The sequence below is a fragment of the Canis lupus genome, chromosome 17 (genome assembly GCF_003254725.2).
Source record: "Canis lupus dingo isolate Sandy chromosome 17, ASM325472v2, whole genome shotgun sequence".
Lineage (NCBI taxonomy): Eukaryota > Metazoa > Chordata > Mammalia > Carnivora > Canidae > Canis > Canis lupus.
Window position 1 is genome coordinate 5,361,365 of NC_064259.1, and position 11,591 is coordinate 5,372,955.

Here is an 11,591-nt window from a genome sequence, read left to right on the forward strand (position 1 = left end):
AATAATGACTGGTTCGCAATCAGAAAGAGAGATGTGTTCAAATCTCATGTTGGGGACGCCTGGGTGGCTCAGCGGTTGAGCCTCTGCCTTAGGCTCAGGGTGTGATCCTGGGGTCCTGGGGCTGAGTCCCCCACTGGGCTCCCTGCAGGGAGCCTGCTTCTCCCTCTGCCTGTGTCTCTGCCTCTCTCTCTGGGTCTCTCATGAATAAATAAATTCATGATAAATAAATTCATAAATAAATTCATGAATAAATAAAAGTCTTAAAAAAAAACTCACATTGGTGTTACAGCTCAGCATGTGACGCAGGCCAATCACTTGGACATTTTCTGCCCCTCTTCCCTTCCCTGTAAAATGGGAACGATTTCAGATTGACATACGAGGGTGCTTCTTGCAATGCCTTGTGCAACGAGAGCTTGCGGTCACTCGGGCAGGTGACTCCACGCCCCTGAAGTTCCGGGGAGAACTTGTGAGTGGGAAACTTTTGCAAACTGCAGAGGCTGCACAAGCAGAAGCCAGTGCTCGGGGCTCTGCCAAAGTTCACAGAGGAGGCTTAACCGTATCATCAAGGGGTCCACGTCTGGCAGTTGCTAAGGCCCTTTCTAGCTTCATCGACCAGTGGGCCCATCTGCACAACGGTGGGGATTTTTAAGATTCCTGAGAAGGCGCAGCGACACTTGGACGTGAGGACTTGCGATGGCTCACGCTCTGACGGCCCATCAGCCAGGTTTCGACTGCGCTCCTCGTCCCCCACCGCCTGGACTTCACACAGGGGCGAACACAAGAGGCCTGGTTTTTCAGTAACTCTATCTGGAAACTGGCTGCGTGTTTATGAATCCGGCACAGAGTGTACTTAGATTCCTCAGCTCTAAAATTAAAGGGTATCTCTGTTATTTATTTACAGTATTTATTTTGTACTGCTATAATTCAAACCAAATCAAACTCCAAGCCCAGAAACAATAGCCTGATGAATTTTTAAAGAAACTTTCCAAAATAAATCTATTTTTTTGGCTTGGGTTAAGTAGGGGAAGTTTCCACCCCTAAGGAAGAGCTTTGCTTTGTTTGTTTGCTTTGTGAATGCTACAAGGCGTTCAGTAAGTCATTACACAAGGGGTCCCGCTGTCGCAAATAGAAGATGGCCCCGGCATCTGAATGTGTAGGACAAAAAAGAAAAAAGGGACGCCCGGGTGGCTCAGTGGTTGAGCACCTGCCTTTGGCTCAGGTCATGATCCTGGGGTCCAGGATCGAGTCCCACATCGGGCTCCCTGCAAAGAGCCTGCTTCTCCCTCTGCCTGTGTCTCTGCCTCTCAGTCTGTGTCTGTCATGAATAAATAAATAAATAAATCATTTAAAAAAATGCATAGGACAATCATCGTTTTAAGAGTTATTATTTTTTGGCATGGAAACGCTTGCAATGTGCCGGACACCAGGTTATAGGTAACCGAAAAACACTGTAATACTAATGACATTCTGTCTACCGTACAGCTGTAAGAACTCAGCTCAGAGAAGTCTTCTGGCTCGGACAAGGTCGGACCGCGACGGGAGGAAGCTCAAACCCAATATTTCCCCTCAAACCCCGCATCTTGTGCACGGGCCTCGAACACCCTGCCCGTCTGGCACACAGCGGAGTCCTCCTTGTTGTGGCTTTTTATCTCCCTTGGGTGTTCTCGAGCGAGTGTTTGCAGGAAGTCCCAGAAGACATCCAGATCCCCCCCAAGACGACTGTCCTCCTAAGTTCTTGCCCACAGTCCTGCCTGCCGTCACTACGGCCCTCGGCTCCCGGGGCGTCCCAATCCGCCCGCCGCGGGCCACAGGCACCTGCGAACGTCCGCTTAATAGAAAGGTGGGAGCAAGTACCCGTAGAAGGGAACTACTTGCACCCTGACTGCAAATAAAACCCCAAAAGAGAGGTCCCCACTGAGCCATCAGAAATGTGGCTGCGTGGACGAGACAAGTGAAGAAATGAACAGGAGAAACAGGATTCAAATATAAACTCACGGCTTCAGGGAAACCCAGCAGAATCGGATTCTCACTTCGCCGCTAATTCCTCTTCACTTTGCTCCTGCGGTTACTAAAACATAATTTATTGAAAAATGTGTCTCTGTGTTGCTTCCTCCGCCAAAAAAAGAAGTGGCCCTTGACGCTTCCTCCTGCCTCCTCCCAGCCTTGAACCAAATGGCAGCCCCACGCATCCTGCTTCCTACCATGTCACCTCCCCACATGTCCTGCTTCCTACAGTGTCACCCCATGTGTCCTGCTTCCTACCATGTCACCTCCTCACGTGTCCTGCTTCCTACCGTGTCACCTCCCCACGTGCCCTGCTTCCTACCGTGTTACTTCCCCACGTGTCCTGCTTCCTACCATGTCACCTCCCCACGTGTCCTGCTTCCTACCGTGTCACTTCCCCACGTGTCCTGCTTCCTACAGTGTCACCTCCCCACACATCCTCCTTCCTACAATGTCACCTCCCCATGCATCCTGCTTCCTACAGTGTCACCCCATGTGTCCTGCTTCCTACCATGTCACCTCCTCACGTGTCCTGCTTCCTACCGTGTCACCTCCCCACGTGTCCTGCTTCCTACAGTGTCACCTCCTCACGTGTCCTGCTTCCTACCGTGTCACCTCCCCACGTGTCCTGCTTCCTACAGTGTCACCTCCCCACGTGTCCTGCTTCCTACAGTGTCACCCCATGTGTCCTGCTTCCTACCATGTCACCTCCTCACGTGTCCTGCTTCCTACCGTGTCACCTCCCCACGTGTCCTGCTTCCTACAGTGTCACCTCCCCATGTGTCCTGCTTCCTACCATGTCACCTCCCCACGTGTCCTGCTTCCTACAGTGTCACCCCATGTGTCCTGCTTCCTACCATGTCACCTCCTCACGTGTCCTGCTTCCTACCGTGTCACCTCCCCACATGTCCTGCTTCCTACCATGTCACCTCCCCACGTGTCCTGCTTCCTACAGTGTCACCTCCCCACGTGTCCTGCTTCCTACAGTGTCACCTCCCCACGTGTCCTGCTTCCTACCATGTCACCTCCCCACATGTCCTGCTTCCTACAGTGGCCCCACCCCGGCTGGATGCTCCTACAGTGTCACCACCCCAGTCTAGGCCCTGGAATCCCTGTGCAGCCAACTGACTTCCTGCCTCTGTTCCATTCCAATCCAGATCCCAGCAGGGGTGAGGACAAGGCTTCTAAGATGCATGTGACCGTGATGCCCCTGCAGGATACCCTTGGAAGGCCTCCCGTGGCCCCGGGTACCTTGACTCCTGACTTAGGCCCCTGCCTCCCTCCGGGCTGCGGGTCTCACTACACTCCCACCCCAGGCCTCGTGGAACATTTAGCCGCATCGTCATCCTTGCTTCCTTCTCCCCTTTCTTCCTTTTTTTTGGGCAAAACGCCCCTCCTGACTGTCCCTTGCACCTGCTCTGGCTTTCTTCCGGTTGTACCACTCTCCCTCTCTCCTGGCCTCTGGGCTGTGTGCGTCTCTGGAACTTGGTTCGAAGTCGGTGCTGGGAGCCTCCCCAGCCCAGCTGCCCGCATCTGTGTCACGGTAATCCCCATCTGTCTCGCGATCCAGACGCGCCACCGCAGCAGCTTCTGTGTCTGGCCGCAGCGACGGTCCCGGTCCCCAGACCAGAGGTAGCATGTCACGTGGACTCAGTCACCGTCTCTTGTAGGGACAAATGAGTTTGAATCTGCGGAAACATTGCTAACAGTGGGACGTGCTCCCAACACGAGGTCAGCGCACCCCACCCCAGGGTCACCCTGGTGCGGTTGCAATCGGAGCTCTCCTCGCCCGATTCCTCATCGCATGCTCTTGCGAGGCAGGTTAGAGAGAGGGGCCGGGCGGGCAGCGCCGCGTCTCGGCGACATCATGATGAGCCAAGTGATCTTCCTCCGAGAACGAAGGTGTCGGAGCTCAGTTTTCCCAGCTGTAAAATGGGGGTAGCAATACCTGTCCTGTCTTCCTCTCGAGGATGTCACGGGGACCTAAGGCGATAATGTGAAAATAACATGGTAAACCCCTAAGGTCTCAAAAAATAAATAATATCTTATTGGGAAGGAAGAGAGGGAGGAAGAAAGAGCAACCCTAGTTCTCGGGGGGGAAAAAAAGCTACCCCTTACCGCGTGCTTCCCGTGTGCCAGGGACCGCTCCCCGGCCTCACAAACCACTCTGGGCTTACTGGGTGGTTTCCTAGGCTCACGGCGGTGTGGAGGATGAAAACTGATGGTGGGACCCCCTGTCATCATTCAGCAGCACTCACTTGTTGGCGTCTACGGGGTGACAGCAGGGAACGCGCCCAGCAAGCCCCTGCTGGGATGCCACGTGGAGCAGGAGGGCACCGTTATGGTGACGCAGCCAGTGTCTTAGTTTCCCAGGGCTGCCGTAATAAATAACCACAAAATGCGGGAGGCTCAAAACAACAGAAATCTATCTTTGCGTGGTCCCGGAGGCCAGGGGTCTAAAATCGATGTGTGGGCAGAGCTGGTTCCCTCTTGGGAACCCATGGGGAGAGTTGTTCCCTGCCTCTCCTACCACCTGATGGCTGTCAGCATCCTGGTGTCCCCCGGCTCGTAGGGACATCCCTGACGCCGTCTTCGTGTGGCACTCTTTTCTCCCTATGATTTCACTTATCTTATAAGGACACCAGTCATTAGATATAAGCCCACCCTAATCCAGGATGACCTCATTTTAACTCATTACATCTGCAAAGGCACCAGTTGCCAATAGGGTCACTGCTAGGAACTAAAATGCGTCCTCCCAAAACTCAAAGGTTGGAGCCCGAACCACCTGTGTGACTCTATTTGGAGATAAGGCCTCTAGGAAGTAATTAGGTTAGGCCTTAAGAACAGGGTCCTAATCTAATAGGACCCAAGTCCTTGTAAGGAGAGAACGAGATACCCGAGCTCGCTCTCTCTCTCCACCACGTGAGGACCCAGGGAGGAAGGGGCCATTGGCAAGCCAGGAGCAGAGCCCTGCAGAGCCCCGCAGAGCCCGGCCATACGGGCACCCTGATCTTGGACCTCAGCCTCCAGAACCATAAGAAAATAAATTTCTACCTTAATCCACCCAGTCTTTGCTATTTTGTTATGGCAGCCTGAGTGGACTAAAAGAATCACACTGCAGCTCCTGGGTGGACATGGATGTAGGGGGACACCGTCCACTTCGGTACAGTCAGGAAACCCCATTAGCTCGACCCCTTCTGAGACCAGCAGAGCAGAGAGCATGTGACTTACAAAGATCGTCATTGGTATTTGGATTCAAAAGTCACATCTATGGGGAAAAGCACTTCACAAGGACTCCTTATTTCTCATAATGCAAAACAAATGAGGAATCCCTGGGATACTGCGAATAATGGCTGTTCCTATTACAGTTTAGCTGCGCGGGGCGGGAAGAAGGGGGCATATATTCGCTGTCGAAAATGTTTGCCTTTCGTGTGTTTGCGGGTTTGCCAGTTTGGAAATACTATTTGTGTGGCGGCCCTAGCTCTGCTCTGCACACGCACTCGTTCCCCCACTCTCGCGTGGACCCACAGCACAGAACGTGTAGAAAACACGGCCCGATTGGTCTACATACCAGCTCACGGCCCGGCTCACCACGGTGCGGCTGTGCTGGGAGAGCAGCTGTATGACCTTATCAGCCCTGGGGTGTATGGTGCTGGTCCAGAGCTCATATTTGCCTTGGGACCTGCTGGCTGCACGTCTGGAATGAACAGGTTGATGAGGGAATCCGAGGGCCTGGAGCGGGGAAGGTAGAGTTGCGGTATTTCTGACCTCTGCACGAATTCAAAGCATGTGGCCGGCTTCCCTAGGCCAGAGAATTGGAAGAGTATTACCCGCCCCACCTCCACCCCGCCCCAGAATCTTCGGCTCCTATTCTGAGTCCCATAGTCTGTCGTTGTTGTTGCATCTGTTTTTTTGGCACAGTTTTCAGACCATCATTGAGCTGGTTAGTGTTCTCCTCCAGGGTGGAAATGGTACCACTTTTTTTCTTATTTTTTAAGGATTTTATTTATTTATTCATGAGAGACACAGAGAGAGAAGCAGAGACACAGGCAGAGGGAGAGGGAGGCTCCCTGCGGGGAGCCTGATGGAGAACTCAATTCCAGGACCCCCGGGTCACGCCCTGAGCCGAAGGCAGGCGCCCAACCGCCGAGCCACTCAGGCATCCCGGGACCCCTTTCTTTCATCCCAATTCCTATTCATCTAGAGAAAGAAGCAATGCAAAGGTTGCAAGTCTGTGACAGCCTGTTCTCCCCCCTTCCTGGACCAGCCGAATACAGAGGCAGGGGAACATTCAGACAATTTATTTAAGGAGTAATTTCTAACCAACAATCTAACAAAGCACGCAAATAACATATAAGATCATTTCTCATTAGAAACCCATCCCTCCGGTCATCGGGGGTTAACTGAGCACCTGCTAGGTGCTGGGTACTATGTGCTCTGAGGGAAGGAGACTGGGGCCATGATTCCAGCTCACAGGGAACCCATCAGGGGTGCTGGGGCAGGGGAGACGCACAGCCTCACTTCTTACCAGCAGTACAGCGGGGTGACCTGGGGCAATCCTTGAGGCCTTGGTGTTCTTACGCACACCGTGGAGAGAGCAATGAGAAGCCCTGTATGAGAGGGTTGAGGGTAACGCTTAGAATGGTTCTTGACTGGGAGTCTGAGGAGGACCCTTACCGCATGGTGACATCCCTAAGTCCCATGTTACAGGCAAAACGGGCATCCCGGAGAGTAGGGAAAGTTTCAGGGAAGGGAGGAGATGCAGGAGTGTCAGCTTGGGCGTGCGTGTCTGGAAACCAGCCTCGGACTGACCCCCTGGCTCACAGCCTCAGAAGCCCTCACACTTCCAGAACTGTCTGGAGGGCACCTGGGCCCTGCACTTTGAGCCCTTTGGGCTGCTCAAGTATTTCACCAAGACCATGTTTTGCTCTGGTGTTACCTTCTAATACAGGGGATGTTCTAGCTACTGTCTCTACCATCAGGGAGGTGTGTGCAGCGGGTAGGAAAGGAAAAGCCCCACAACAGGAGCCTGCAGACAAGCTTCTTCCTCCCTGGGCTCTGTCTTCATGATGCATGCCGTCTCGGGCTTGTTTTCCAGGAGCTACGTCAGTCAAGAGGAAGGAGGACTGGTACCTGTGTGCTGCGCATCAGCTGTGTCCTGCCTCTCAGCAGGGCCCCAGACGGGGGGCCTCCCAAGGCAGGTGCTGCAGCAATCAGACACCGACGCCCCGACACCAGTAGAATGTGTGATGAGGGGCAGGTGTTAAGTAAACACCTCAGGAGCAAGTGAGGCTGGACCAAGTGATGCCAGGATTCAGGGTAGCCCGCCTGTCCAGGCAGAGCTGAGACAGTTTTCTCCCAGGGTCTCAAGCCTCTGCCTCTGAAATTGGGGCCACTTCGGGGAAGACCCCAAGCGCTCACTGCTGGGTCCACCCTGAGGCTGTCCCTGGGTGGGGGGCTGCACCAGCCAGTTCCCCCTGAGTAAGGCACAGACTTCCTGTGAGAGTCTGCAAAGCTCCAGGCATGCCGTCCGGGGAGCCATGGAGAACTGGCGCCCTCCCATCCCCACCCCCAGACAGGCCACACGGGGGAAAATCCAAATTTGTCATTTCTACCTCTTTGCTTCTTATGAAGCTCTTGAGAGGAAAAAGGGGGCAAAGCTAGCAGGTGTGCAAGCCCATGTCATGCAACCAATGGTGAGAGGTTTTTCCCTTGATAGTGGAGAAAAGAGGAGCTGGAGAGGGCGAGGTCTTGGGCCCAACCCGGCCCTGCCATGAACTTCCTGTGTATTTGGGGGAAGCCATCTAACCTTTGAGGGCCCATTGCCCCATGCATTATATGAATTCACCTTGCGTCCACCCAGACAATGGAATGCTATCCAGTGCTGAAAGGCAACGAGCTACAAGAAGGAATCTTAAATGCACGGACCTAAGAGCAAGAAGCCCATCTGGAGAGGCTTCGTCCAGAATGTCCTGAATGATTCCAACTGCGCGACATTCTAGAAAAGGCAAAACTGGTAGGACAGTGGCAGCCAGGGGCTAGATAGTAGAAGGGATGAAAATGCAGAGCGCAGAGCTTAGAGGGGTTTTAGGACAGTTGAAATACTCCGTGTGACACCCTAATGGTGGATATGCGTCATTATTCATTCGTCCAAGCCCCCAGAAGGGACAACACCAAGAGTGAACCCTAACGTCAACGATGGACTCTGGGAGCTTATGATGAGGGATCAGCAGTGGTCATAGATATCCCACTCTGGTGGGCCCCTTGGGCCTGGAGAGCTTATGCACATGGGCGGGGGGGGCGGTGGGTATATGGGAAATCTCCCTCTTCCTCTCAATTTGCCTGTGAACCTAAACCTGCTCTTAAATAACAAAGATTTTTTAAATTTTTTTTTAAAGTCACTTTGATCACATCTAGCACAGCTTCAGCTTTAATTTCTGGTCTTCTCATCCTCCAAAAGGGGCCACTATTACCAAAAAAGCCTATTGGGGTGCTGGGTGCATTTCTCTACAGTTGTCTTCCTGGGGCTTTAACTGAGAGACTCTAATAATATGTAAATGCTCCCTTTTCTTTGTCATCCGACAGACAGGTTTATCTGATTCAACTCTAATTGCAACTAAGAAGAGTCATAGCAAGTTAATTATACTCAGTTTCTGCCTCAAAAGTACCTGATAGGGTTTCAAATGCAAAATTACAAAAGAGTTCAGACGTCAACATGGCCAAACCATATGTCCCGTATTACCAGCCTGTGTTCTGCATATCTTCTCAGCGATCGGGTTTTTAAGAAATTGATTGCAGTTTTTGTGGACCGCCGTTAAATCTGCAGATTACATAAAATTGGGATGTTTTGTATTTAGTTGCTAAGGAGAGTTCCCCTAAACTGAATAAAGTAATTGCAAACAGATCTTTTCTGTTACTTCTCTTTCGAAGATTATTCCTGTAACTGCAACTTCACTAGGCCTTGAGCCCCTGAGCAGGAATAACATGGTACAGATAATACTACTTACTTGCAAAATGAACTTTCAGCCCAATAAACAAGACTCTGAAGGTAAAAATCATATGACACGCAGCTTTCCTAGCCCGAAACTGGGAAAACCTTCAGCTAGAACACCAAAACACCAAATGCAGCTGCTGTCATTAATTCACACGGGCAAGCATCCTCTGTTCTGTGTTTGGATTAATCTTTTTTTTTTTTTTTCTCTGATGGCAAAGTTGGAAGAGACCCACTCTTGTTTCTTCAGATCCCTTTCCATCCAACTTATATTTCCTATAACAACTTATATTTACGAAATACATGATGTACGTAATGTATCCAGCTTGTGTTAGGAGCAGGAAGTTGCTAAGAGAAAATAATAATTCCTCTTCACCTTAAGTGACTCCTCGGTGGATATGGGGTTCTTTGGGCTTTGGCTGCAGGTCTCATTTACGTGTTTCTGCAGCCCCGGCTGGGGTCCCACTCTCACCTGAAAGCTCCGCTCCACCTCATGATGGACAGGACAGGATACGGCCTCTCCTTCAAGTGCGGGAAGAGACGCAGCCCCCATCACTCATTTGGAAAGACGAGCGCAGACACTAAGACTTGGGAATCGTGTCCCTCCTTCCCTCCCAACTCAAATCTTTAAATATAGGAGGACCCATGGCTCCGAAATCCGTGCTTTCCCTCCCTTTGCCTTTGACTTTCCTGCTGCATGTGAAACACCGACTTCTGTATCCTCCCCAACCTCATGCCCCCATGATGCTGCTTCCTATGTCGTTCCACCAACCTTTGTTGCTCCCCCTTTATTGGAACCATACGAAATCCTGACTTTATCCAAATCTGTCAAGAGCTACCTGCTTCGATCCTGAAGGGCTGTGCGTAGGTGTGGTCACTTCTACTCCATTGTTTGTCCATCCCACCATCCAGGGGGACCCCCTGCCCAGTGCATGCACTCTGCTCTCACGGGCAGCCCCGGGCATCCACCTTAAGCCCTCACCAGTCTTCTCAGATCACACCTGTCTGACTGTCTTCCTTCCCTCCCTCCCTCCTTCCTTTTTTTCTCCTTCCTTCCTTCCTGCTTCCTCCCTCTCTCTCTCTTTCTGTTCACCTTTTCCTCATGTTCTCTTATGCAATTATCTAAGTTTCTGTGGCCCCTGGGATGGGTCTGTGTGCACATCCGGGGTTGTCTTGTCCCTTCAGTGTCTGGACACCCTGTGAAGAGGAGGCGGGCTGCCTTCCTATCCTTCCAGGGCCCCACAGGCTCGTTATCTGCTCTGTATCCCGACATCAAAACATGAAGATCCACAAAGAACACATTCCAGTAGCTAATAAATTCTTAGTCTCTGGAGTCCACATTCCAGAATTCATCTTATTTATGGTGTTAGACCCAAAACAATGAAAATTTTAAAAAAATTACATCCACAGCTCAGATCCCGGCCTACCCTATATGGCAACCCCATATCCTGAAACAAGATTCCTGTGGGGACAGCTCCACCATTCTGTGTCTGGTGACTCCTGGGTAGCTAATTAGCTGCCTTTGCACTTGTCTTAGCATCAGTGCACTTTTTTTTTTTTTTAATTCTGAGACACAGAGAGAGAGGCAGAGACACAGACAGAGGGAGACACAGGCTTCCCGTGGGGAGCTCGAGGCAGGACTCGATCCCAGGACCCCGGGGTCACGCCCTGAGCCAAAGGCAGACGCTCAACCATGGAGCCACCCAGCCTTCCCAGCATCCATGTACATTAATGTGGAGACCGGATAGGTCACTGGGTCCCTGGCTCCTTGCCATTTAATTGCACTTAGCCAGCGGTCGACCTTAGCGCCCCTGCACCACTGGCTCCCCGCAGCCTCGGGGGGATTCGGTCTATCTTTCCTCCACCTTCCAGCTGGGGAGAGAAGCTGTGTCATCTACCCGGCATGTGTCACCTACCGAGAGGCAAGGGCTATCTTTGTCCTTCGACTGTCTTTCCACATTTTGCATGTTTTTCGCTGCTGGTGAGCAGAGAGGCCCAGAAGTCGGTCTGTCCCCCTAAAAGCCAACTGTCCCTTCGTTGGCCTCCTGGTTTGGACACGTCGTGTCATCTCTGTGAGCTTCTGTGCCTCTGTCTGTAAGAGGGGACACCGAGAGTGCTGGCCTCACTGAGACCGGCCAAGTTCATTCACGGGAAGTCTTAGAACTGTCCTTGACAGCAAGAAAGTATTCAATCGACATGATCTGGACTTTTTCTTTATTAAGACAAATAATAGGGGATCCCTGAGTAGCTCAGCGATTCAGCGCCTGCCTTCAGCTCAGGGCATGATCCCGGGGTCCTGGAATGGAGTCCCACATCGGGCTCCCTGCATGGAGCCTGCTTCTTCCTCTGCCTGTGTCTCTGCCTCTCTCTCTCTGTGTGTATCTCATGAATAAATAAATAAATAAAATCTTTTTAAAAACAAGACAAATAATATAGATTTATTTTTTCAAGACTAAAATGTTTCATGTTAACCTGTCTGACTTTATGGGCAAGGAGTTGTCAGAAGCTCTATGCGATGCAAAGTCAGTGCTTGGGGACACTCCGGCCCGGGCCGCATGAAGACTGGGGTGCAGGAGCATTTCGTGTAGCATCTGGC

The 11,591-nt window shown here is 51.7% G+C and overlaps 1 long non-coding RNA gene across 1 annotated transcript; it reads right to left on the bottom strand.

Moving 5' to 3' along the window:
- Window positions 1-276: 276 nt before the first annotated feature.
- On the bottom strand, window positions 277-5,881 carry LOC125752776 (uncharacterized). Its single transcript, XR_007403028.1, has 3 exons — window positions 5,576-5,881; window positions 2,934-3,987; window positions 277-2,901 (listed from the first exon to the last, which is right to left on the bottom strand). It is a non-coding gene; the product is annotated as an uncharacterized LOC125752776 (long non-coding RNA).
- Between the last annotated feature and the right edge of the window lie 5,710 nt (window positions 5,882-11,591).